Source organism: Cygnus olor, chromosome 1 (assembly GCF_009769625.2).
Source record: "Cygnus olor isolate bCygOlo1 chromosome 1, bCygOlo1.pri.v2, whole genome shotgun sequence".
NCBI classification, from domain to species: Eukaryota; Metazoa; Chordata; class Aves; order Anseriformes; family Anatidae; genus Cygnus; species Cygnus olor.
In genome coordinates, this window is record NC_049169.1 from 179188192 (window position 1) to 179215724 (window position 27533).

General features: G+C 42.9%; 1 protein-coding gene and 1 long non-coding RNA gene across 7 annotated transcripts in view; one reads left to right on the top strand and one right to left on the bottom strand.

Annotated features, from left to right (window-relative positions):
• The window catches only part of LCP1 (lymphocyte cytosolic protein 1), a 48230-nt gene extending 30337 nt beyond the window's left edge, over window positions 1-17893 (bottom strand). The window contains exon 1 of one of the 4 annotated variants that reach the window (XM_040541918.1): window positions 17798-17893. The gene's annotated coding sequence lies outside the window, so the exon portion shown is untranslated. Of the gene's footprint in view, window positions 1-697; window positions 1137-14113; window positions 14289-17797 lie in introns of those variants that run through there. The other 3 variants (XM_040541926.1, XM_040541902.1, XM_040541909.1) reach the window with 3 other exon arrangements.
• Window positions 17894-18036: 143 nt separating this feature from the next.
• LOC121062205 lies at window positions 18037-27019 on the top strand. Of its 3 annotated transcripts, none has more exons than XR_005815464.1 (3): window positions 18037-19106; window positions 20497-20615; window positions 24265-27019. It is a non-coding gene; the product is annotated as an uncharacterized LOC121062205 (long non-coding RNA). The 3 variants fall into 3 exon arrangements; XR_005815465.1 differs by having other exon boundaries at window positions 18037-18165; XR_005815466.1 differs by lacking the exon at window positions 18037-19106 and adding an exon at window positions 20058-20234.
• Window positions 27020-27533: the final 514 nt, after the last annotated feature.

The window sequence follows — 27533 nt, forward strand, 5'->3', positions numbered from 1 at the left end:
AAACAACAAGTCTACAGCTCTTGCAGAGCAAAAATGTAAGCCCAAATGTTCCTGTTCACAATACAACTTCCTAAGATTTCTGTAGACATTTGCAAGTCAAAGTTCATCTAAACCCTGATCTAAAATCCCAAAGAAAGTTTGACCAATTTCAACACTCAAAATATTCAAAGGCAAATAAAATGTTAGGACCACACCATATTACTGATTTTTTAAGCAAAAGTCCCTACTACAATCAGGCTCCAAAATCATGAATCAATTTGATTTATTGAGAGCAAATTTGTAAAAGCCTACAATGAATGTCCTAATGGTATGGTGCAAACAATACAGGCCGAAATACATTAGGTTTGAGAATCGGTGTTTTTCATCACTGGAATTAGAATCACCCTTTTACAAGGATCCACTCTGCAACCTAAATAACAGCTCATTAGTTTCTCCCATCCCGCCAAACTAATCAAATGCCAGTGAACGCGAGTCCAAAGACTACCACTCTGCTCAGCCATAGACCTCTCTACTCCATTAAATCCACCCGATACTTTCCCGAAGGTCAGCAGAAACGCTCTGCACAAGATAATTGGAAAATAATTACGCTCATACCAAACCTGCACTTCTTTTTCATGGCGACCACAATTTCCTGTGCAGTTCAACTGCTCGTACGCTCAATGAGGGGTGTAAAAAACAGCAGGTGCTGGGATCTTACCTACCGGGCTCAAGCTGTGGGTCCCAACTGCTGGAGCAAGTGCTCGTCAGTCCGACAGAAAGGGGAGAACTTCTTAAAAAAGTAAAATTCGATGTGGGTTGGTAAACTGCAGAGGAGTATGTCAAAACAGCGTGACTAGAAAATCTTCCGCAGAGCAACTGCTCGAGCCCAGGACTGCAAGCCCAAGACTGAGCCCCGTGAGGGAAGTGACTGCTGACAAAACGTCAAAGTGAAATAGATTTTGTCTTTATAAGGAAATTTAGCATTCTCTGGTCTCCCCTCCTCATCACCTCATTACTCATACAATAGGTCTGATACGCGCCACTTCCTCATAATGTCTTTTACCCCTCTTCAGTTCCTTTCTTTCCCACTAAGTGCATGCGCACACACGCGATTTTACACCTTCTCCCTTTCACGATAAAACCAGATGCATTTTAGGATCACAGAATAACAAGGCCTGCAGCCCCACCCCTGCACTCAGAGCAGGGCTGGCTGTAAAGTCAGGTTGGGGCGCTCGCGGCACTGCCTCCACGGTTAGAGACTCCTCAGCATCTCTGTCAACACCTGCCAACGTTTGACTATGCTGGCTGCGAAAACTTTTTTCTCCTTGCACGCAGCTGGAATTTCCCTTGCTGCAACTTGTGACCTACTATTCTCAGTGTGTGCCTCTGAAAAAAAAAGTCTCCATCTTCTCTATAAGCTCCAATTAGGCAGATGTAGACAGCAAGGTCATTCTCAGACTTCTTTCTCCTCCCCAGCCTCAACAAGTCTTCTTCACCACTCTTCATACCTAATGTGCTTCAGCCCCCTGGCCATCTTGGTTGCTCCCTACAGTTCTTCTTGTACAGGGGAGCCACAGATAGGACAAGGCACTCACGCAGCCTCACAGCTGACACCAACTTCAAGGACGCATTTCCCAGGTACCTTGAGGGTCAAGTGCAAAAGTGCTTAAAATGGATGCAAACATTAGCTGCCTTTCAACACCGAAGACGCAGAGTTTAAGAGAACCTGAAGAGAACTGAAAATACAGCATCAATATACAAAAGTAATTCAGCAGCCCCGTGGGGCTTTTAAGAAATTTCTTGCCTTAACAGCAAAATTCCCACCTCTTTCCACAGGCCAAAGAGTCAACCTTCAGCTTTTTAAATAACTTGAGTTCTGACTTTTACCTCTGAAATCATACAGCTGAAAAACAAACTGCATATCTTTCATGAAAAAACTGTCATTCATGATTCATCAGACCAGCCGGACCATCAGCTACATGCTGATGTAGAGGACTTCAGAAAAAACTTTGCATGAAAAAATCCCCATAATTAAGATCCCATTCAAGCACACACAGGTTCACCATATTCAGAATTACACTGAAATATATTCGAGGCATTTTTGACAACAGAAGACCTCCCTCCATCAGAAAAAGAAATGCCCAGTTATCCCTTTGATATTCTTACATTGACTGTGCAGACATCACTTGTAGATTTTTCATAATTTCTGCCTGTCCCTGAACGTTTCTGTTATAATTGGAATAACACATTGTATTTTAACCTTACACTCAGTGTGGGAAGGTCTTCCAAGGTGTGACTACGTAGATCAGGAATGGTGATTTAAATTGCTTTTCAGCAATTTCTCAGCAATTGCTCATTGGCTTTTTATTATTAGACAAGGAGATGTTCCTACTCTACCTTCTCTATGGTATTTCATTATTTGATAGACAGCACCACAGCTCTTCTGCGTTGTTTACTAGGCTGTTTGACAGCAGCCTGATAAAGGTTTGCCGCAACTTTCTCCTTGCAGGCTTTTAAAAAAATCCTTTATTATTTCTGTTGCTCTCTGCACAGCGTCTCCTTGAATGCTACAACATCTTTTCTGAGACAGGGAAGAGGACACCAAATGGTTAATTCCATGCCATTATTTGGTGTTACACTGCATGCCTTAAATCTAACAACTTGCACAGGAAAACCAGGGGTATGTGTTTCCTTATCAGACATGTTTGCAACATCCTCTCTTGGGTTGTTATAGTTTATATAAAAGGTAGGTGAGAGACTCAGATTTTCCACTCTAATGTATGTAACTTTATATTCATCCTACTTAGACAGAACTCAATCCTGTGTGATCAGTACACAGCACTGATTCTTACCAGCATGTACCCCAATATGCACCACCAGTGCTAAAACAATGCTCTAGCAAGCTTAGAAATACAAGTACAGTGGAGATGGCATTTAAAAGCAAGTGTAAACAAATTTTGATACATTTACCATGCAGACCATGTATTCCTTTTGCTTTTTCTGCCTTATTTCAGGGCCTGCTGGAATGTCTCTGTGCATACCCAATCATGCTGTCTCACCAAACGTTATAAAACTGAAGTAATCTTTACACACAACTCCAGCTGAAGTCCTGGCACAGTACACTATTTGATTTCTGCGCTGTACATCTGTAAAACATCATGCAAATAACAATTTCATTGTGCAGCATTGAATTACATTTAGCTGGTACAATGCAATGATTAACTCCTACCTGCAACTGGTTAACTTGTACCCATGTGATGTTCATTTGTGGTACTGCAGGCAATGTATGATTGTAGGACAATGTATGACAATGATCTCTCTAATGTAATTTCTTACACTGGGCAGAATGCTGCAGGCAATCATTAGAGTATTTATTTTCTGGAAGAGTTTTAAATCATAACTCTTCAAAATAAGTAGCTTGTATCTTGCAATAAGGCATGCTTACGGTTAGCAAGACGAGCTGATGTCACAACAGGATGTACTGCAATACTGAGTTAAATGTCCATGGCTTTCCTGCATTAAAATAACATAATATACTTGACCTAGAGCTCCAGTTTGAGAGCTACGAAGCTACTTTGAGGTGTGCTTCCAAAAAAGGCAGACAAGTTCAGGAGGGGTTGCGAAGACATAAGGAACCAGCTAAGATTGTGTACAAAAGTAAGTGCCATAAATTATCAAGCATTGTGTCTAATAATTCACTGAGGGAGAACAGTTTCCTGGTGGGAATTAAGAAAGGATATTCCTGTGGCAGCCTTTTCTGGCATGGCCACGTCTCAGATCTTGTGTTTGTAACTGCCCACAGCAGTCTCCCAAGAGCTTTGCCTTCCTCTAAACCGTTTCTGCTTCATCAAATGAATTTCTCCAAAAGCCGTGTTTTGGAAAATCATGTGTTCACGTAATGCAACACCTTCCTTGCCTCTGCTGATGTTCTGGGTCTGGCTGGGATGGAGTTAACTTTCCCTGCAGCAGCCCATGCAGTGCTGTGCTCTGCACTTGTAGCTAGCACGGCACTGGTATCACACCAGTGTTGTGTCTGTGACTGAGCAGTGCTGGCACAGCATCAGGGCTCCCTCCAAGCCCCCCAGAGCCAGCAGGCTGGGGGTGGGCAAGAGGTGAGGAGGGGACATCACCAGGGCAGCTGTCCTAAACCGACCAAAGGGGTATTTCATGCCTTGTGGTGTCACACAGAGCAATAAAAGGTGAGAAAGTGGAAGGAGAGAGGGGGCTCTCGTTATGGAGACATCTGTCCTCCCAAAAAAATGCTATGTATATCGAAGCCCTGCTTCCTGGGATGTGGGAGACATCACTCGTTGATGGGAAGTTGAGAATAATTGTTTTTTTGCTGTTTGTGCTTCTGTGTGGCCTTTGCTCCTTTTTTTTTTTTTCTCTCTGTTTCTTTTCACTTTAATTAAATTATCCTGATCTCAACCCATGAGCCTTTTTCTTTCCTATCATACTTTCATCCTTCCCCTTTGAGGAAGGGGAGTGAGGGAGCAGTTGTGGTGGAGTTTAGCTGTCCATCAGGGTGGATGGACAGTTCCACAGCTGGTACAGTCACGGGTTGTGTACATGCTGTCCCTCCAAAAAAATACACAGGCCAGGAAGGGCATGGTGGGGAACCGAGCAGGGACAGATGCACAGATCTTCCAAGATGACCATGGAAGCTTCCTGTGAACCTTGCAAAATATCTTTGTTTCAATGACAGCACAATTTTAAATGAACCCTTTGAGGGGAGCCTCGTTGTCTGTGAAAAACTAGGACAAATCAAAATTAATGGAAATTATTTAATAAGTGAACTCATTTAGAGAATTATCTTGCTCTTATAAAAATACAGAGGACCCAATCTAATTCCCACTGCAGTTCGATGCAATCTGAACGACATCTTTGTTCAGTGTGACCCTGTTCTTGTCCCTGTTAAAGTCGGCGACACTTCCTGTAGCCACTAGCAATTTCAGCACTGACACTCCTGCCTCGTTTCTGAAAGCGGACCCTAAGAACTTAAACGTTGTTGACAGGTAAACGGGTTCTGGTGAAGCAGGAGTCATTACTCGGATGGCATGCACTCAGGTAGGGGCTGGTAATTCGACCTGTAACATCTGTTTTGGCAGGTTACCTGCTGCTGGGACTGCCCATGTTAGCGATGTGTCTTGAAATGCCACGTCTGATCTCTGCAGGAGAGACTCCTGAAGACTTTGCAGGGTGCATATAAAAATAATGCCTTTCATGCTGCATTCGCCCTGCATTACATGTACCAGAAAAAGCCCTGAGAATGCAAAGCTGTGATGGTTGATCCCATTAAACCTCTCAAAATACAGATACTGGGAGTCTTTCTGAGGGGTATGTCATGATACCACGAAATATCTGTTGGAGGAACAAGAGCATCTCACTCTTCGTCTCAATCTATTCATGCAGGAAGCAGTGGGGCAGAACTGACCCTGAAGAAGCCACTTCACCTCCAGCTGGAACATGCCACCATGCTCTCATTCCCTGAGATACAGGATCCCCAACACCAGGATCAAGAGGTGCCAGGTGCACCAAGAGGTGCGAGGACCCACCTATGCCCACGGATCTCTTATAATGGACAAGCCACAGCAGTGCTGTGCTGCATGGAGCCTCAGCTAGGCTTGTACACTGACACATGTGGAGATACAGGCATGTAAAACAAAGTTATCTCATATTGAGAAGAGTGTTTTTGGTGGGGTCTTTCCAACAAGCAATGTCTCCGAATCTTAATCTTTCCCCTAAAGCTATTCACAGGAATGACCATGACGATAACATCCTATTAAACCCAGCCTGGGAGCCTTTTTTATGATCTTCCCTGCTTGTGCAGCTTCCAGTTTCCAAACTCCTAACTGAAAACCTGGCTTTGAGTCTTTTAAGGATATCTTTACTTTGGTTTCGCTGACCCGTTGTCCTATTTGGTAATCCAGATGAGCCACACAGAGCAAAGGTGCTATGCGTAGACAGTTTCCACAAAGCAATGCAAAAGATCATTCCTAAAGAGGGGGTACGACACCAGCCTAGAAAGATTTACACTCCCCAAAACACACATGCAGGACCTAGAAGAGAATAGTGCCTGTTGGCAGAGGAGTAGATTGTGCAGTTATCAATCACAGATCTTGGAGCAGGTTGCTCCGTCAACAGAAGTAACCAAACATCTCCATAAAGCAAAAAACAGATAGTTTTGAGGCCGTGGGTGAACTTTTGGCTGTTAGTCTTGGCACCCAAGTTCCAGAATCATTTGCTCCACCATCATTAGCTCCATCAACCATTTGTGTCTGAAGGTTTTTCTTATGGCCAAGTCCCAGCCATTTGCAGTAAGAGCTCAGCCTTACTTACAAGGCATAAGGAACGAGATTAATTTCCTGCAAGCAGTCTGAACTTTGAGGGAGAGGCATTTAAGCAAGTGAAAATTGAAATAGCATAGAAAAAAAACCTCCTGTAAAATGAAAGCAATAATAAATAAGTAACATGAAAGTGTACACCCCAATACAAATTTAATAGGCTACACCCAAGCATGAATTATTGAGCAGAATTATCCATTTGTTGCAATGGGGAGTACTAGTGAAATATTAATAACAGTACATGAGCTAATCTTAGGTTTTACTTGGTGGGGGGGAAAGAAAAACGGGTTTGAAAAGTCTGGACATTATTAATGCAAAAAAGAGCAGCCAGGGCCACAGCTTTCCATGGATCTGGATGAAGTGGAGAGAAGGCAGCAACACTCCTCAGGCTCTCACAGAAAAATACTGGATTCCCTTGTCTCAAACAGAGACCGACAGCAACCCTATGAGCTGATAAATCCATTTCCAGAAGGATAGAGGCTCTTAAGTAGCATTCTCAGATGCTGTTTGAACAATACTGGCTCTCATGATTTTGTTTTCACTCCTATGAAAATCAGAGTTTCAGCTAGACCCTGACTCAGCCAGTTTGCAAGCTGTTACGCTTTTCTTTCAGGAAATATCTCAGCTTTGTGATTGGGAGAAAAGAGCGAGAATGTGACTTCAGTGGCTCAGAGGCTTGCAGAAGTAAAAAGCATAGAGAAACAGAAGGAAAAAATGCTTTAATTATAATTATTACAACAGTTGTTTTTGCAAAGATGGGAGGAAACATAGCCATGATTTTTGAGCATCTGGATCTCATTTTTGAGAAGCTGTCTCATAGCTAAGTGACCTTGTCATCTATTTGTTAGACTTACAGCCTCAATGTCACTTTCTGATGGCTTTGGCACTGCAGCAAAATGGGCTTCCCAACACATCCTCTCCTTGTGGTGCAGGCAAGGGGAGGATGTGTGCCTGGGGAAGGTGTTGTGGCAAAGATAAAGTACTTGTGCTGGGAATGGAGGCACCGCAATTCCACCACAAGCATTTCAAGGACCTGTCTTCTGCTGCAAACTGCTGCAAAGGCAGGGGGAAAAATGTTTACGGAACAAGATGCTCTCCAGAACAAGTTCTCTCCTTTGGGCTTTTTGCCAAGGGTTTCAGAAAAGAGTGATTCGGTTTGCTTTGTATCCAGAAGGAAAACTGCATGCCAACACCTGTGTGACTGAACAAAATGTTGTGTACACGCAGGCACACTTGTGTATATGCTCTCTCCTATACTTTATAATTATGCTTTGATTTTAAATAGCATTAAATGTTGGAAAACGCAACTTCCTAGACTTTTTGCTTTGCTGTGAACTTGTTTTTAATTTTCATCACTCAGCTTCTTTAAAAGACATATTCCTGTATCTCTTCCTCTTTTTTTTTTTCCACGTTTCCCTTTATTCTCTCATTTTCCCTTTGCACACTTTCTGCATTTTTTCCTACCTCCTGCCATTTCCTCACTCCTCGGACTCCTACCCTAGCAGTTTCTGTTCACTTACTCCCACATGCTGCTCTGCTGCCAACGCTCTTAATATTTCTAAGGGTGTTCAGCTCAGAAGCCCCACTTCTTGCAGGATTCACATGCATTTTCCAAGCCCGGGGTCAGTGGCCCAAAATTCTGCACTGAAACCACCACACGCTGCAGCTCAGAACCCCCTCAAAGCAGTTATTAGTTCCCCGTCTGGAGGGGAAGTTTGCCTCCCCCAGGAGGAACTTGCTGTGTTTCTCCCGTATGGGCCAAAAAAAAAAAAAAAAAAAAAGAAAACAAAACCTCAGTACAGAATCTGGAGAGAAAATGCCCAAACCATGGGGTTTCGTTTCCAGTCTCACCACAGCTGTGTTCAGAGCAGGCTCTGCATCTTGGGGCTCACCATCCTGTGGGTGAAGGATGAAAGCCAGAACTAAGCTGAAGCTGCAGGATGACAAAAAATAAAAATAAAAATAATTAAAATCTTGGGTTGTGTTTTGTGGTTTTTTGTTTGTTTTGATGGTGGCATTAGCACAGAAATCAATCACGGGAGGTATCTGAGGCCAGACTTTTGACAAAGGCCATAATATGAAGATCCTGAATCCAAGAGACTCTGGCCTGGTGTATCTCAATTTTTGGAAGAAGGATGTGTATAATGCCACCCTTTTTCCTGACAAATCTGATCTCAGTAATGGTTTTGGATGGTGGATAAGAAAACCAGAATTAGAGTTTATACTTGGGATGAATCCCTTCCGTGACAAAAAAGAGGGCAAAAAAATTGGGAAGGGGGAGACATTTCTGCATCTCTCTGCTAGCTAGTAATCATGACACCAATTACTGCTGGTCTTCTGCTTCAGCCCAAGCCCCACAAAGACAGACTTTTGATTCCTTCATGCTCCCAGCACCAGCTTTGCTTATCTCAAATAAGCAAAAACAAACTTTCTGCATTCTTTTCATCTTGCTGGTCAAACTCCTTCCTGTCGCAGTGGCTGGCACTGACAACTCTTGGAAGCTCAACTGAGACAAGGCTGAAGAGATGTGGACATGCTCTCGAAAGGAACCAGTCTGAAGATAGGTCTCTCATATTCTGAAGTCTACAGGGGCAGTAGCCAGGTTTTGGCAGCAAGAGTGGCAAACATCGTGAGCACCTAAAATATTGGGGTAATAATTAAGTTAGCGATCATACAAAAGGTACATGATCTGAAAAAGAAAACTATGCTTTATTTTCCCTGACTGCTTAGAGTGAAAGACCTTTGAGGGAGCCCACAGAGAGATGGAAGATCCTCCACTCAACAGCAAGTACCAAGAGTGAAGTGCCAGACACGTACCAGGCGGTGTGAGTTTGCTCACAGAGATGTTGCCTGTGTTGCTACAAATGGGCGTCATAGAGGAGCAGCCTTTGCTCCTGGAAAATGGGCAGCACAGACCCTCAAGCAAGCTGAACAATTTCTCTTCTCTGCCTTCGCACTTAGCTGCTCCATTTTCTGTGCCACCGTGGCCAATGTGCACCAAAAAGTAAGAAGACAAAGTCATCAGGTGGGTTTTCAAATGCCAGAAGACTCAAAAGAGCCCCTAAACAACTGCTCTTGGAAAAGAGCACAAAACATGAGCTCTTGAGTGTTATCTAAAAGACAAATTTCAAACAAACACCAATTGCTCTTCTGACACAGCCATCAGAAGGCATGGGGGCAACTGCAGTGCTAAACAGTTTGGTAACACAAGGCTGAATGTCACCCCAGGCATCCCAGCAAGGCCCTCTTTGCTCTCACAGGTCATGGATGAAAGCCAAGCTCTGCCAAGCAGCTCTCTGCATGGACACCCCAAGGAGGTTTGGTGCAGAGGACGGATGGGCACCAGGAATGCCACCTGAGCAGTAGGATTTTCTGATTCCAAGACAAAGAGGCCTCCCAACATGTCTTGGAGGAGGTCTTACAAACCAGGACTCGCTGTTCACATGCCTGTGGTGACATTCAGCCTCACCAGCAATTGAGGGGTCCCAGACAGCTTTTGGGGCAGAGAGATGGCTGTGGAGTTTGTGTACCAGCATCTTTGTGTTGACCTTATTTTGCCTGCATTCTCGTGCCCAAGAAGCAGAGATGCTTATTCAAAACTGCCACCATCAGAGAGCTGCAAAAGGTGAAGGAAAGAAGAAAGCAGGAGCATCTTTTGTCACTTCAATGCCTTTTGCTAGCCACAGCAGGACACAGATAGGAGAGATGGAGCAACACTGAGATAAAGATTGGCACAAACCACCAAATAGCGGTAGTGAAAGAGGGCTTCAGTGTGGCAGAAGCAGTCTACCTGCTGGTTACACTTGCCTTGGCTGGTTTAATGCTCCTTCAGGCATCTCTTTCCCTTTCCTTACCCAGTGAGTTACAAGTTTCACACAAGCAGCAATGAGTTTCCTACATGACAATAACTCAAAATCCTTTCTGAGCATTAGTGTGGAAAGTAAGTTTTAGGTACTATAAAATGTGTTCCTCAGCTCTTCACAACATTACATGTTACATGGCTGAGTAACGTCATGAAATACCAGTTTTAGCCTTCAGAAACACTGGACAGCCAAACTAGAGCAGAGCCAGGCAAAGATCCCACGCTGAAGAAAACCCCAACAATTCGCCCTTTTTCTCCTCTGCACATGAGCTTCTTCTGCAACCGGAACAGGAAAAGGATGAAAAGACCAGGGGATGGCTCTGATGGCCTGCAACAACCCAGCACGAACAAATCTTGCCTAGTATCACAGAGAAGTAAGACCCACCGTGTTCCCATGCAGCAAACTGATACGGTGACTGCATGCTGGAGGCTCTGACTTGCAAATCATGTTTGAACAAGAGGGTTTGCAGGTGCCCTTGCAAAGACTAGATTTAGCAGCTCAGCTTGTTTACAGTTCCTCGGTAGTTTCAGCTGTATGTTGTAAGCTCTGTTTCCTGAAGAGCTGCTGCCTTTCATTTTAAAAATAAGTGCATATCCACACCCCACTGAGACTTTGGTACTCAGTTTTGATCCTTAAAGCTCAGGGACACCTTTGGTAAGTGCATTTCTGGCCACGTCCAAGAGGGCAACTGGCATGTGAACCATGATTCTCACGCTATTCTACTCCCAATATTCCTGCAATGTTGCAGGAGATGTTGAGCCATGAAAGGGAGATAAGTTACCACGCATGCAGTAAAATCCTTGCAAATGAGCATTTAAGGAAAACTCACATTCTTCCGCTCAATATTTCTATAAATATATTCTATTTATTAATTTCACCTTAAACAAGCTAGCTCAAATGCTGGTAGCAATACAGCTGCAGCTGACTAATGCATTCTGCTTCTACTAAAAACATATATATTACATATACAGATATATGTACATGTATGTATGTCTACGAGAGAAATCTCTCATGGTTTGATATAGTGGTTTAACCATTGGACAGTCCATCCTCTCCTAAAATGTTTTTTGCTTGCCCAAAACTTTCCACGTCTGCGTGGGGCATGCAATTATGAAAGTAGATATTGAGATGCAAATGAGAACCACACACAAAGGCAAATGCAAAGCTCTGCAGCAAGGGCAGTCAGGAGGGGTTATCTGAAAATCAGTGTAAAATGCCAATCGCCATTGGAGGACTGCTTTTTAATTGTCTTGAAAAATGGATGGTTTTCTCACCTATGTGTGTAGTATCACTGGTGGGAGCATCAGAGGGGCTCACTGGTCTGTCACAGCATTAAGACTACGTCGCCTTTTTAACTGAATGAACAGCCCAAAAGGAAAAGAAGGTGGGGGAAGGATGGTAGTACTTAAAATATTTTGATTCCTCCTGATACAGGAAATCAGATGAAAAATGTGTCAGTTATCCTGATATTTACAGGAGATTGAAGGTGAGTCTAAAGGATCTTTAGAAAGGACATTTTCCTTCTCTGACTGTAGACATCTTTCTTAGTTTCTGACAAGTACCTCTGGTTTGACATAGCAATTTCTCTTAGGCAAACAAAGATACAAGATCTTTATTTGTGATACAAAAATAACAGAACTGATTACTGCCCCATCCTGTACAACGTTTACCATTGTAAAAAAGGAAAATGTGCAAAAGATTATTTTCCCTTTGCAGGACTTTCAATTATTTGTCCCAAATAACTGACATACTGGCAACTCCAGTACTATGTAAAATCCAGCAACTTTTGTGAATATCAGGACGTGCGTATTCGAAGATAGCGTCTTTTTAGAGTTTTTGCTTGGTGCTAGTTCTGAGAAACAAGATCTGATGAGCATGGGAGACCCTTAGTAGCTGACAACCCCACCTCATCAGGAAGGGAGTAGCACAGTGTTAATTCCTCTGCCCCAGTGTCCCCTTGCAGCATCTCTCTTTTGTGAGGTGTAACTACTGCACCCCCTTACAGGCAAAAGATGTCCCAGGCTTATCACTTGATGGCACCGCAGGGCTCTCCCACCAGGTAGAAGGGACATCACCACGCTCCTATGCAAGGGTAACCCCACCAGGCTGCTTGGCAAAGCATTCGACTTTGGGTCACTGTTGGGGAGAATGTTTTCTACTGAATTGTAGACTTTAGCAAGGGGGAGCCCATTCAGTCCTGGTCCACTCGAACTGGTAGCACGGGGTCTAGACAGCAGCATCTTGGTCCTAGGAGTAACTTTTTATACTAGCATTAAAACAGAGCAGCCATTGAGAATGAACCCCTCCCAATGAGCACAGCCCCAGACACTGGAAAAGCACATGCTAAAATGGCAAGGTGGGTGTATTTTAACATAAAGCTGTTAGGAGAAACTATATTATTTTATTTAAGGAAAACTCCTTAATTTTAATTCACTGGCAAAAATACATATTCCAAGATTATCAGCCATTGCTTGTCCCTGCTCGTGCTCCTTGTATTAATCAAGGCTCTGATTAGCTTTGCTCATTAAAGCCAAGCTGATCAAGTCACAAACATGCAAATGACCTCTCTGTACCTGCAAAACTTAACTCAAGCTATTTCCATGTATCTTGTATGGTCTTTGCTGTTTGTGCTAACCATGAGTGGAAATGCATGAACTCTGAGGTCCAGATTTGGAAGACTTCCAAGAACATCTGGTCCGCAAGACTTTCAGGAAGCCTGTGTGCATCTTCTTCCCTGGGACCTTACAGAGTACAGCTTTCTGACAGCAGCTCATCAGCACTTTCTAGAGATTTGTCTATTTTTGTTTTCATGTCTTAAACCGGGTACTTTGAAACCTAGGTTTTATTTTGAAAACTCTGACAGAGGTACACAGGTGGGAAAACTAAGGAGTGAAACCACATGCCCCTTTTGTAAAAGCAGCAAATATATGGGTCAGGAAAGAAGAAAAAAATACTCTGCCAAAGTTAACTACTAAGTACAAGTTACATTTGCAAGCCTATATTATCAATCTTTCATGACTAAAATATCACAAACTGTACTTCAAGTTTCTCCTTACAGAACATCGGCAAGCCAGGGCTGTATACAACAACAGGGCATAAATGCTAGAAAATTTTGCTGACACTTAGGAGCGCAGATGCTTTCAAATTCAAAAGTAGGGAAAAGGCTGCATAGCTTGAAATGACATTTCAATATATGGCTTAAATGATTTATTTTCTTGTAAATGCAAAGAAGTGTTTGCCTGGAAGGTCCACCGAAATCTCATCTGTTGAGTTCTTCTCATAAGCAACAGAAGAAAAACTGTGTTAGCAACTTCCTAGAGTCATCCAGAAACTTCTGTTTATATAGAAATTAGAGCATTTACTCACGTATCTTTTCATAACCCTGAAATAAAGAAGTTGTTTCTATTTTTAGATATGTGTCTTTACTGATTCAACTTGAGACTTCTGCTTGAGAGAAGACACTTGTTGGGGTTTGCATTTTTCCCTGTTATTTAACATGGCGGCCATAAAGACATACAGAACTATGAAAAATAAAAAAGACAAAAGAAAAAGCAGCAGCTCTTTTTTTTTCCATAACACATCCTCTCCTCAATCCAAAGTAATGCCACTCAGTTCCACTCTTACCCAGCATGCTGGCTCCCTTTTATCAGTACATGCAAGAAAAGGAAAATTCTCCTGTATTTTTTTCTGCTGTTAATAGGGATAGGCAATTCCATCCCAACACGGCAACAAACATTTGTTAAAACAAACAAACAAAAAAGTTAACAAAACTGCTTTCATTTCTAGGTTAACCAACATAACAGGAAGGTGACAGGAACTATATCAAGGCAAGACATTTCATTTTGATAAGAAATACGGCTATTTCTGTTTACAGGAGCAAAGCCATTCTGTGAAATACTCAAGTCTCTGAAACAAACATATCCTTACTACAATTTTACTGTGCTTAATCTATGGGGAAATCAGTTCCAGAAATGATACCGGCCTCCTTTTCAAAACCTTTTGGACCTCACTGACTTCAATGTCACGTGGGAGGTACGTGCTGCCATTCTGCTGTCCCAAATATGTTGACACGGGAGTTTTAACCATGCTTTTCCATCCTGGGGTACCCAGTATAAACAGGCTGAGAAGAAAGGACCAGGGATGTGTTGGTTGGAAGGGACCTCTGGAGTCACCTACTGACATCTGCTTGGGGGTAACATGAAAATGCAATGCTATGAGGAAGGAAACTTTTCTGATGTAAAAGCACACATGCTTACTCAGCTCATAGGTATGACTGTTCCCAGCCAAAATGATTGACCTTCTGCAGGATAAGGGCTTGCAAGGACAAAAAGAAATGTTTTGACCTTCTTCTGAGCTTCTGTTTGCGGAAGAAAACCCTAAAAAACTATTTGCATGGCTTCCTGAAGCAGTAATTGCCAAGGGCATACATTCACAGTCTAAGGCAAAAATGAACAAAGATACATAAATTTTCAGCTAGGAAAACACTAACTGGGGAAATACATTAAGTATAGATTCAGACTAAAACCACCAAAAAAAAAAAGGAAGTGTAAGAATGATCACAATCGGAACACATTAAATATGGCCAAAACAGATTAAAACACAAATTAGGTTTATTGAGAATGCTGATTAAGTGGACTAGCTGTCTTCCTGTAAGAGAGAAGGAAATGAGTGCACTGTAAACATTAAGGGTCACCAGAGCACAGACAGTGGGAAGGAGAAGAAGCCTAAAGACAACAGACATTTATTTACACGGGGAGTATTCCCACTCCCTAGCACTGAGCATCCCACTCAGGTCCCTAAGCCTGCATGCAACAGGACCAACCTCAGGGCCCTCCAGAGCTGGCTGGGTCAGGGCTCTGCTCAGAGGCAGCACAGGGAAAGCCTGAGAAAAGCAGAATATAGAGAGGAACGCAGCAGATGTTTTCTTTGCACAACACAGCAACAATTTGGAAAACCATCCCTCAAGTCCACCTCGTAATGCTATTACTGATTTGTGAATTTTCCAGTTGTGCTCCCTCTGTCTCCAGTACTAAAGGTCAGAAGGCAGACTTGCAGCATGCTAGTCTAGCATCTTCTCAGATAAAATCAGTCCATTTTGGTTACCCACACTGCTGTGACTGGTACTTATTTCACCCAGCCCTCAAAACTGAAATACAGATTCTGTAATAACACGGAAAAGAATAAAATTTCTGACGAATGATTACACAAATCATGAGAAAAACATGACGGTCATCTGTAAAGCGAATTCAAAATTTAAAAAAGTCCTGTTATTTAGTAATAGTACAGGTTACACGTGCAGGCAGAGTGGCAAAATAAGTTTATCTCCAAATCCCTCCCCTAGATCTCCCAGCATGCTCTCCAAATAGAGCTGTCTACAGTTCTGTGCTGCTCCTTCCTGATTTTGCATGGATGAACGGAGGGTATGAGTTATTTCAGGGCTTATTTTTTTATCATCACACCTTTAAAGGAGCAAGGGCTATCTGAAACATGCATTGCAGGCAGGAAAATTCAGGAATCGCAGCTCTGTCATCGAGACAGTGGCAAGGGAGAAGGCACTAGCAGCAAGGAAGCACCGTGGAAAGGGAGCGGCACCTTGTTTTCTAACTCGGGAGCAACATTCATAGAGTTATTACAGGGCTGTTGTTGACCTCCTCACTCACAATTAGTGCATCTTAATGATCGTTAGAACAGAGGGATAATTGTGGAGGCTGCTAGCAGACGCACCATCCAACCAGTCAACCCAGACAGGCCAGTGGCACTGCCCAAAAGGACCCCCCCCAGCCTGGCAGGAGCGAGTACACCCTGGCCACTGGGGTCACACCACCGTGCTACCATCACCTGCTTCACCTTATCCATCAGCTCACACTTGGCTCAGTGGATGTTACCAAAACTATGAACCCTGCTCAAGTCAGCACTCAAGCAAAGAAAAATTACCAATTTTGGCAAGGGTTTGTTGGATTATGCCTACCGCCGGTCACAAAATCTCACATTTAACTCAACGGGAAGACTGCAACCCAGTATATTGTTGTCAACAGTACAAACACACACAAAATGTTTCAGCAGGAGGACTCCGGTCTCCTTCTTGTTATCCTTCTTCAGGGGCATCATCTTCAGCCTGCATCCAACCAGGGCACTCGGGAGCACGTCTGGGCTCCCAGGTCTGGATGCTTGCCCTGGTCCTACCCTACCTCCAGACCCAAAGGCACCCATCAGCCGCCCCCATGCTGCCTCCCACAAAACAGGGTGATGAAGCTGGAGGTGGGGTGTCCCACCAGACAGCCCTCGGGCCCCCAGTGGCCACACCTGGGTGGAGATGTCACCATCACTGCTGTGCTGATGGTGCCACCACCAGACCTGCTCAAAAGAGCTTACAGGCTAACGCGGGAGGGCTCGCGGTGTGGACATCAGAGGTATTTCTCAGTTGTGCCGCTTTGCTTTTCCGCTTGTAACGCCAAGCACGGAAGCAAGCGATCAAATAAATCACTCAGGCACAGGATCGATCCTTGAATGATGACTACATTAAGAAAATGTAAATGCCTTGGTGCGTTACAGAAATAATTCCCCGCTGGCACCTGCTATACAGGCTGCAGCCATACCTTTGATTTCATTTACACGGCTTCTTCTGTAGAAAGATATCCAAATTTCTCCCTCAGCCTACTCCACTCACTAACCTTTACGCAGCGCAATATGCACAAGGGAGGAGCAGAAGCAGAGGCAAGACAGGGACATTGATTGCTGCCAGTCTGGTAGGAAAACGTTATAACCTTGCAGAGAGGGGACAAACAGCAGAGTCATCTGCAACATGCAAAACAGCTTCTTCATTTCCATAGTGAGTCAAAGGAAATGACCTTCAGATATTCTCCAAACTATTACTGCTTATAAAGAAGTTGTCTTTAGTGGGACCCTGTGGACAAAAAGGAATTTAAGAAATAAATACTACGATTAAAGGTAGCGACTAAGTACTTTCTGACACGGGAGATGATGGCGGGTGGTTAGTGTTGGCACAACCCAGATGCAGGCTACTCATCAGTCCCGAAACACAACCCGTTTTCAGCACAGGGAGATGCTCTGAGCATCTTCCCCTGCCTCCAAACCTTCCCGGCCCCCTCTTTACCCTTTCCCCCACTTCCAAACCCCTCGAAGGTGACTTTATTGCACCGACACCTCCATCACACCTCATCCACTAGGGCTGCCCACCTCGGGGCTGCAATGCCGGGTCTCCCAACACCAACCCAGCCTCCGAGGCTCACCGACGGGTTCTGCCCCCCCTCGCCCCGGCTGGCACCGCACTCGCACCCCGCACCCCGACCCTGCCCGGGCGCTGCGGGGACGGGCACCGGTGGAAAACGGCGCTTCCATCCCCCGCGATGCCCCCGTTATTCTGCAGCTCCATCCAGCTCGCTGCCAACCCGGGGGGCTCCGGCACACGCTCCCAGCCGCCCCGACCCTACAAACACCGGGACCGGCACAGCGGTGCAAGCGCCCGGCGGTTCGCTTTCATTTAATTAAATTTAATTAATTAATTAATTTAATTTCCTCCCCCCTCGTAGAAAATAAAAATAATAATAATAAAAATAGTGATAAATAAGAATAGGCAGCGCGGGTAATTACCGGCGAGGAGGCACGCTGCGGCAGGCGGTGCCGGCGGGGGGCGGGCGGGATGCCGCGGCCACGCCGCCAGTTCCCGCCGGCGCCACGCCAGGCCACGCCCCCTTGCCGCTAAACCACGCCCACATTCTACCAAGCCTCGCCCTCAATCTATCAGACCACGCCCTCGACTTATTAGACCACGCCCTCATCGCTAAGCCCCGCCCCCATCGTGTTCTAACCGTCGCCCCCCCACCCCGCGGCGGGAGGGTGTTCGCCATTTTGTGTGGCGGAGGGGAAGCCCGCCGCCCAGCACGGTGCGGGGTGCTGCTCCTGTGGAGGGGGTTGAGGGAGTTTTCTGGGAGTTTCCATTTCCTTGGAGTCTGGTTGGGGTGCGCAATGTTGTCCAGAATGGCTGAACCACTAAGATTGGCTGTGGTTAGCGCAGGAGACAGCTACATCATAGCTTCCTTGCATCCGCACCTGAAATCTCTCTTCATGATGTGTCCGTAAATCATCTCCCCCTCTCCATCTCCTGGCTTCGCTCCTATCGCAAGGTCTCTGCATTCACCAGGCTGAATTTCCCCACTTCTGATGTGTTCCTTTCCTTCTTCAGCATTATTGGCTCAACTGTCTACTGTCCCGAGCTAAATTAGACGTACAGTTGCAACCACAGCCATGTTTTTGCGGCCGCAGTCTTTCAAGTTCTTGCTTCTGCTCTCACTTAGATTTTTACCTAGAATTTCACCATCTATAATGGTCGGTGTTATCTCATGAGAAAATCAAGTTCTCTCTCCCTCTGGCTTTATCTTTCCTGTCTTGAGCAGCTGGAACAACTCTTTCATCCACCCCTGCCAAAAACCGTAGGGTTTCTTGTCTGAGCTCAAGGCACTGATGATTCCTTCTTAACTAAGTGTGAGAGCATTTCCCTCCTTGACCTGCCAGCCAGTTTCAACCCGGGTTGCCTACACAGGAAAGAAACCAAAAACATATTTCTATGTTTACATGTGTGCGTTTTCTGGGTATGAATTCTACGTCTCGATTTTTATATCAGTCTTGGAAGGGGGTGCAGAGGTTGCCCAGAGGGTTGTGAGGTCTCCATCCTTGGAAGGTTTTCAAGATCAGACTGGTTACAACTTTGCTAGTAAGAGTAATCTGCTCGGACCTCATAGTCAACCTTTGTGTCCCAATGTGAATTATTTTGATCCATGTAGCAGGTGCCAGGCAGAACCCTATCCTGAAGAGTGAAAGGCTGGGATGATAAGACGCAGTGTATCACCTGGGAACACCAGACATAGCTATGGAGTGTTTTTCTCCTGTTCTTGAAATTCAAGTTTGGCTTTGTAATAATTCCTGCATTGTTTTTGCTGTTGTCCAGTTGCTTTTTTTTGTTTATATTCCTTTTGTGCCTCTAGTAAGCGTGAAACATGCTATGTTCTGGTTATTTTTGTGCAGTGGTAGCTCATCTTGTTGTGATATTTGACCATTTAAACTCAATGTGAAAATTGAACTCCAGGCTCCCTTTTTAAGCTTCTCCTGCTTCTTCCTTTCTCCATCCCCATATTTCGTTGTAGTTAGTAAGTAAGTGTAGTTACTAGTCCATAAGCTGTGTCAAATCTGAACTTGGACCTGCTTACACGCTTCAGGACTGTGTTCATTCTTCAATGCATATTTTTGTTCTTTTCATCACAATTTGCATAATGCTGCACTTCATTTAAGTTAATCTTGTCCACATGCAAAGTTGTACTGAAGTCTCAAGTTTATGTACTTTCCAAATAAATATTTGAAACTTTTCTTTTTCTCTGCCTACTGATCCCCTTGTTTCTAACTGTATGTGAGAATTCTCTTAATCTTTGTGTATCTTCCTGTGAGCCAATAGCTTCCTGATGATTGCACTTTTAGTTTCTCTTCAAAGTCACTTTCATCATCGGTTTGTCTTTTGTGTTCCCCTTCTGATTTCAAGTTCTTTAGGATAGAGTCTTTGTATTGTGTGATGTCTTACATGTTATTAGACCTACAAAAAAAAAAAAAAAAAAGCCTAAGCCCTGTAACTTGGGACATAGATAATCTTGAAAATTACTGCAAATCAGAAATGTGCTAAAATTAGCTACTAATGAGTGGTTTTCTGACACCAAATTGGGAGTTCTGTGATGGAAATCAGTATCATTATGAGCATTCTATAATTCATGAACTAATACGAAGACAGAAAGAAGCTTAAATATACTACTTGCATACATGGCCTTTTTTTTTTTTTTTTTTTTTTTTTACCAGAGTTAACTGTTGCTCTTATTAAATTTGTTTATGCAGCAGAAAACCTGCTTCCGGGAGATTTCAGAATGCTTAACGTGGGGTGTTTCTCTAATTTCCTGTGCCTCCTTTTTCTCAGAGATGAGAAACTCTGATTGCTTCACCTCCTGTGACAGAGGTGCTGAAACTCATTCTTTAATGCAAACGTTTCAAGGTTAATAGAATAGCTCTTTTAGATTTTTTTTTAATAATATCACTGATTTATGTCCTGAAATACTAATGATAATTAGAAAAACTGCTGAATCAGTCACAAAGAGAACAAATCTTCCTTTTTGGCTACTTGTCCTGTTCGACGATTCTTCTTTCACCCTGTTTATATGAGCAGACATTTATAGTTCAGCACATTAAACTGGAAATGCCGATGTCTTTTGTTTTGACTTGTCAGATTTTTCTCATTTTTTTTGAAACCTATGCAGTCGTCTGTCAGGATCAGAAGCAAAACAGAAAATGGGTGAGCAGCCAAAACTACTTCGTAGACCTCTGCCTCCTAAGCTGCCATCTAAACTATCTACACCAAGGGAGAAGGTTGGTAAAGGTAAATTGTACAGAAACAGATCTTGTAGTGCATAGTTTCAAATTCAATGTGTTTTCTAAAATTAACACAGAAGAAGATGAATCTATTGGTTAATGTGTGAATACTCAGTGGAGTGCTTGGAGATACCCACACTGGCTCCAGTCAGCCAATTCTAATGCTGAAGCTTCTGGATAGCACAGTCATAGATCTAGAACAGGCTCCATATGCTAATGTGCACTGCAGGCATACTAACACGAGCCGATGCTAGCCTGCCAACCTCTTACCCTAGCACAAAATGTGCTGTAAGTGTCTATTTCTAATTGCTATGGCTGTTCAACAAACAATAAATCTCATCTGCATAATCCTTGTCAGCAAGTGTTGTAAGCAAGCAGTGCAAAGCAGTATGATTAGGACTTCACGATGACCCATGTGACTTGCATTTCTCTGGGAGGCTGTTCATATAAAATAGTGGAAGAGTGATTGGGGCATGTGCTGGAACCTGAGTCTTCCACCTGTCAGACTCGAACACTACCTCCCATATAATAGAGGCATTCCCCCTAGCTCATCTGAAAATATAAGATGTAACTTGAGAAAATGCTGGTTTCAAGAAAAGTTAGATTGAAACAGATTAATTCATACCATAGGGGACGTGAGACACAACTTTGATTCAGACAAAATGAAAAAAATGTGTTCAGGGAGGATGGTCATGGTCTTCTTAGAATATACATTCATGTACAAAGACAAATATTGGGTTATATTATTTTAAAGGCATCCAGAAATTCTATTTTATAACAAAGGACTTGCGGTGCAGTATGGTTCAGAAATAAATAGACATTTTGTGTGCCAGTATATGTGAATGAAAAGCTCTTTCCAGTTTATATAAAGTAGCTATTGATTAAATATTTAAGCACTAACATATAAAAATAAAAATGAAAAACAGTAACATGATCTATAATCAAAATATTTTTAACCTAAGTGATAAATAAATAAAAAATGGAGACTAGGCACCAATCCTGAAAACAGATCTGTTAAGAAGGATGCTGATGTCTGAACAGATTAACTGGCAATAGTCAAAACTGCAAGGTCCCAGGATCTGCTGTAGAAGTATGGCATACAGCATTTTGTCAATTTTATTTCTCACTGATCAGCACGTTAGAATAAATGTAATATGAAAGAATAAAGGTCACATGAAAGAACAGTGCTGTCCCTACAAACTGGGTTAAAGAAACCAAAGCAAGCTGCTATTTTTTTTTATTTCCCTCTAAGATTCTGTACAATCTGCTAGAGTGTCTAAAAAAATCTTCTGTTAGAGTATCTAAATAGCTAAAACTGCTTAATCTTCGCATAATCACCAAGACAGACCACCAGAAAGAAAAAAAAATAAATTAAAAATATTTTTTTGGATGTTTGAAATAAATGGTAAGTAATTTGACTTGTTGCAACTCACTTGTCTTTATTAGAACACTGCCATGCTGATATTTGTTATTAATGAATATTTAACACTAATTAAAAAGGAACAATAATATATTAAGAATAATACCTTTATAACAATATTAAAATATTAAAGAGAATTAAGTTAGAGAAGTAAGGTTGAAAACTTAGAAGATGTAATGTTTGACCCTTTGCTATTATTAGGCCCTTCTGAAGATTATTTTGAAAGGCTGGTACAATCTATTTCTATACAATACAGCCTGGCGCTGTCGAAACAGATGTAAATATTTCTGGCTCAGTACCAGAGCTGTGCTTCAGTGATTTAAACCATTTTAAAAGTGATAGATAAACCTTTTATCCTGAAACAAAGTTTTATTGTGATGGCTCTCCTTGTAGTAGAGCATGATGATTAGTGATGGATGCTATTTATAGATTACGTATTTATGTAGTACACCTGACAAGAATCAAAGAGCTGCACAGTAAAGTTTGTTCAAGGATCATTTCTTCAAATGTAGCCATTACATGTGATAGATACTTGTACAGCAGCATGACCATTGATCAAAAAGCAACTCTTTGGCAATGACGATTCGATCATCTTGGGGGACGGACTTGTTTCATGCTTCTTGAAGAGACTGAGACCTGGGACCAGGAGCTCTGAGCTAGGAAAAAAAGATGAGCCTCAGTGGTGTCGCATGAGTGTCTTCCCCTGCAGAGGACTGTAGAAAGTGAAGGATGTAACACAATTAAGCAGTTGACTGAAAATGCAGAAGAAATTACAGGGAGTCGTGGTGGTAGCCTGTGCCTGGTAGAGGGCTTGAAGTTGTCAACCACAGTGCTGGGGGGCATGAAAGCCAGGGAGATGGGCCCACAGAATAGTCCCAGCTTTCTTTGAGAGCTGAGCTATAGCTGAGAGCTATAGAGAATGACTTCTCCCTCAGCAGGACCCTGAAAATGAGTGTCCCTAGGAAAGCAAACAGAGCACCAAGCTTGTGAAACTACACACACTGAATGAAGTGTAATTTACTAAGTATTTCTTTGTTGATAAAAATGTCCAGGACTAAATGACTGCTGGGTGTGGTACTGTTGGAAACTGGGGACTAGCTAAGGAGCCAATAGACCTCCAGAATGAGGTCTTTGGGATAGCCCAAGTAGCAAAGTCTGTCTCATACATGAGGAGTATGAAATGATGTCTCAGTGGTGTGGGACCACTAGTGCTCAGCACCATCCCACCACGCATGCTACTCATTGAACTGAGGTGAATAAGCTAGATAAATAGTATTTCTAAGCCTCTCGGTAGTCACTGAAGAGAGGTAAGCAATTCCAGCAAGTTGTTTAGCTGGCTGAAGATTTGGTTCACTCTCTGAGGGGTCTTTCTGCCCTTCCAAATAGAGGAATTATACATCCTATTGCATTATTATTATATATATCCTATTGCATTATTAATAGGACCAAGGAGCAGACAGGCTTCTGAATGTGGTGTTTTGGCTGGGTACCTAACAGCAGAAAAAGGAATCCAGACTCAAAATAGAAGTGCTTCTGCAAAAGAATGATAAATTCTGTGGAACTGTCTACAGCTTGGAAAAGATCCTGCACTTACTTTTAAGACAACTTCCAGAAACTGATTTCCTTGTTCCTTTCACAGCTCGGCCACAACTGACTTGGCCACAAGTCCACTCCATGGTGCTTTTTTGATATGATACTTCCCTAAATGTTTTCCCCCTTCCCTTTCAGTAGTGTTAACATGGGGTTTAGATGATACAGGGAACACAACGGAGCAGAAAGAGGAGCATTCACTGAAGGAATCCCACTACTTCCCACATCACAGATCTCATTGCCTTGTCATGTTGCACCTAGCAGAACAGATGAAGGATCCCTAAATAGGGACCTGTTGGCCACAAATTTCACATGCAGCAGAACATTGCTCATTCATTCTTCCTTAAGCTATATGATTCGCACTTCAAAAACCCTGCCCTTTCTGTCCTGCTTGTTATCTAACCCTTCTACTGCATGCTGCACGTCATTCAATATAGAGTATAGGTGAATTCTGTTTGTGTGGAAAAAAAATACTTATTTTGTGATTGGTAATGCTGAGATGCTTAGTCTTAACCATTTGTTCATTTCTTCTGAACAAGAAAAATCTTTATAGGGCATGGAGGTTTGTCACACAAACTTTTCCTCGAAAAGAATGCCAGAGTATGCGTCGTTCTAAATGTCTTTTTCTTTCTTTTGTCGTCAGCAGGCAAGGTTTCTGGACAATACCTAAGTAGAGTGATGAAGAGTACAAATGATGAAAATAGAAAAGCAGTGTCTGGAGGTTATGTCAGTGCTCAAGGGCAAGTCAAGCAGACGGATGCTTCCCTCAGCCATGGTCAGATTTCCCAGAGTCTGCTGCAAATCCAACCCAAAGATACATTTCTGTCTGTTCATCAGATTTGTCATGATCAAACACAAGTCCAACACGAAGACCTCCTTCTTCAAATTCAGTTCCTACTTGGCAGTACCCAACCCCAGTCTGAACACATTTCTTCTTGCCCAATACATTTCCAACGCAGACATGTTTAAGCAAGATAATAACCATGAGCAAATAGAGATCCAGCCCAAAACTACAGGTTTGCATGACCAAAGGAAATTCCATGACCAATATGAAATTATTCCTGTCTATGCAAGCAGCCAAATGCCAAACCAAAGTGAAGAGGAAAACGTCCTTTCTGTCCAAACTCCTAGAAGCAATTTTATTACTACTAAAAATCTCAGTGTGCCTGATAACTGTATTTTGCAAAAATCGTAAATCCTCTCGTGTGAAGCACCAAGAATTACAGCGCACTGGCCCCAACCATTTCACTCTTGTATTTACACAGGAAAATCTAGCTGCAGGTTCATCCTTTCACCATCTGCCTTTGAAGACGACACTCAAAAAGCCACTTGTTTCCCACTACAACTGCAAAGTCCTCAGTAGCAAGTTAATGACTGAAAACAGGAGCTTGCAGACTGAAGTTAACACAGTGATGTTATCTGATATCGATTTACCAGTAGTTGAAACAAGAAAGCCTGAGCAACAGAAATTCTTAGGCAATTGATAGTAAATATCGTAGTATTTTTTTGTTGGTACAGTGTTTTATTGTAAGATTTTCCTAAGCATCTCTTGCAGGGAGAAAATCAAACAAACAACAAAAAACAAACAACAACAACAACAAAAAAGCCAACGACAAAAAAACACCTTCATTTATGTGTGGGTTTTTATTTGTGTGGGTCTTTGAATTTGCCCTCATTAGTTGAGAAATAGTCAATGGAGAATTACAGCTTGTGCTAACTAAATTAAATGTTGTGTTTTCAGATAACAGCAAATGATGATTTAAATGTAAACGTGTATGTTTATTTTAACTGATGATAAAAGGGGACTGTGAAAAGTCCCATGCTGTAAATCTTTGAAAATACATACAGAGAGAATGAGCTGATGTTGAGTTTCTGTACACCGAGGCTTCCTACGCACAGAGCATTGAGTGATCTTGGTGTATTGGGCTGCTGCTCCAGCCACGTTAAGCAGGTTTAAATGTTAAGCAGGTCTCATGTTGAGCAGGTTTAAAAATAAATAGTCATCTTGTTTCTTCCTCTTCACAACCATTTACCATCTACGTCTACAACTGTACTGAAACTAGTGTTTGTGTGGCCATGCTACAGACGAAATCAAGAAATTTATCCAGATTGTTTAAAAAGCTTTGTTTTCGTGGGATTTTCTTCAGGACAGACCAGTGTCCTCCTGTGTCCTACATTAGGGATCTCCCACAAATGGTTGGGCTGATACAAGCTGTGAGAGAAGTATGAGACAGTGGAAGGAACAAGCAATGGGGAATTCCGTAGGCTGGTGTTGCTGCCAGTCACATCGTAGCATGAAACCTCAGCACTAGAGACCGTGCCTGAGCTGGAGGAAGAGAGGTGAACGCCTCAGAGGGCAAACACAGTCCTGCCTTCCCAGGGGACTACGTGTAGTACACCCCAGGTTTGTCAGTGCTTCTGAACCAGGTTTCCTTCCAGCAGAAACAGCGCAGTGATAGTAGAGAAAGGTTTCCCATGGGTTCCGTCTTGAGATGTGTTGATGGTAAAGCTGGGTTGCGCAACTGGATGTAGAGGCATGGAGGTGCTGCCACAAGCTGACATTTTATAATTACCTCGCATGAGAGGTGTCTGGCTCTCTGGAAGCCAACTCTCAAATGTAGAATTCCTGGGTACCGGTTTTCCACTCCTGAGTAGTGAGTAGCTCTGTTCCATGGGAAGAAGGGTTTGCCTCATCCTTCTACTGTGGTGGTCTAGGAGCAGGTTTACAGTTATTTCTGTACTTCCACTATGAATCATTCACACAGTGGAAATGGTGTTTTGGTGTGTGGTAATAAAGTGAAAACACGGTCTCAAGTAATCGTCCCATTTGGGGTTTGCATGTGCTTTGGTATAGGGGAAGTGATTCTCATTGCTGATGGGTCCTGTCACACAGGTTGCATGGACACAACTTCAAGAGGGCATCTATTCCACTGGCAGGAGCCCTGTTCACCATGTGCAGAGTTTGAGAAATGTACATTTTGGAAGAAAAAAGTGGCAATCCAATTTTTCTGATGAGATGCAGCGACACCTGACTGTAGCATTCATGTTCCTATTTGTATCCAGTCTGTGCAAACTTGTGAAAGGATAAAAGCAGCATTTTGTGGTTGTCACAGGCTTTTCTTCAGATTAAATGGTCTGAGCACACCACTCGTCCAAACTCTAGATGAGCGGGAATACAGGTGCTGTGTCACTAGGGACTAGACAAGTAGTTTTGAGGAAGTGGATGGTAACACACGAAGGTATCACTTCACTGAAAAGGTGTTTTGTTAGAAGGGTACTTTGGTGTGTTTCTTTTCAGCTGCATTGGAAAGAAGAAAAGTATAATAAATCCAAAGTATTTTTTGGGGCCTTGTCTCAGCCTCTCCAGTCCCTTTGAAGAAGGTCATCAGAGCTGGGAATAGCTGATGGTCATCAGAGCTGGGAATAGCTGATTCGGTAGCGTCCCTTTCTCCTGCAGGTGCATCCCTTTTTCTTCCTGACTGTAGGTGTTGCCCAAAACATTTAAAAAAATAATCTGTGAGATTGGCAAACCACTGCTACCTTAAGTGACAGTGCAGAGTCTCCTGCACTGAACTGAAACTGAAACCTCAAGGAGGCAGTTCATATCACCTAACTTCAAATCCCTGGAGTTTATTACTTAATCATAACTAGTAATGAATGCTTCTGTCTTAAACTATAGACAGAGGGACAGAAACTTCCAGAAGGCAAGTTTTACTAACCCAAGGTAAACATCTAAGATGGGCGGAATGAATGAAGCACAAAATAGATGTCTACTTTTTGACCATTTATAGTAAAATAGAGATTTGCAGTGTCATTTGCTGGCCTACGCTTTCTGTTATATTACCCACGGTCAGCTGCAGAAGGAACAAACCATAGCAGATCTATTTTAAGCACAGAAACTTGTAGCTGTTCACT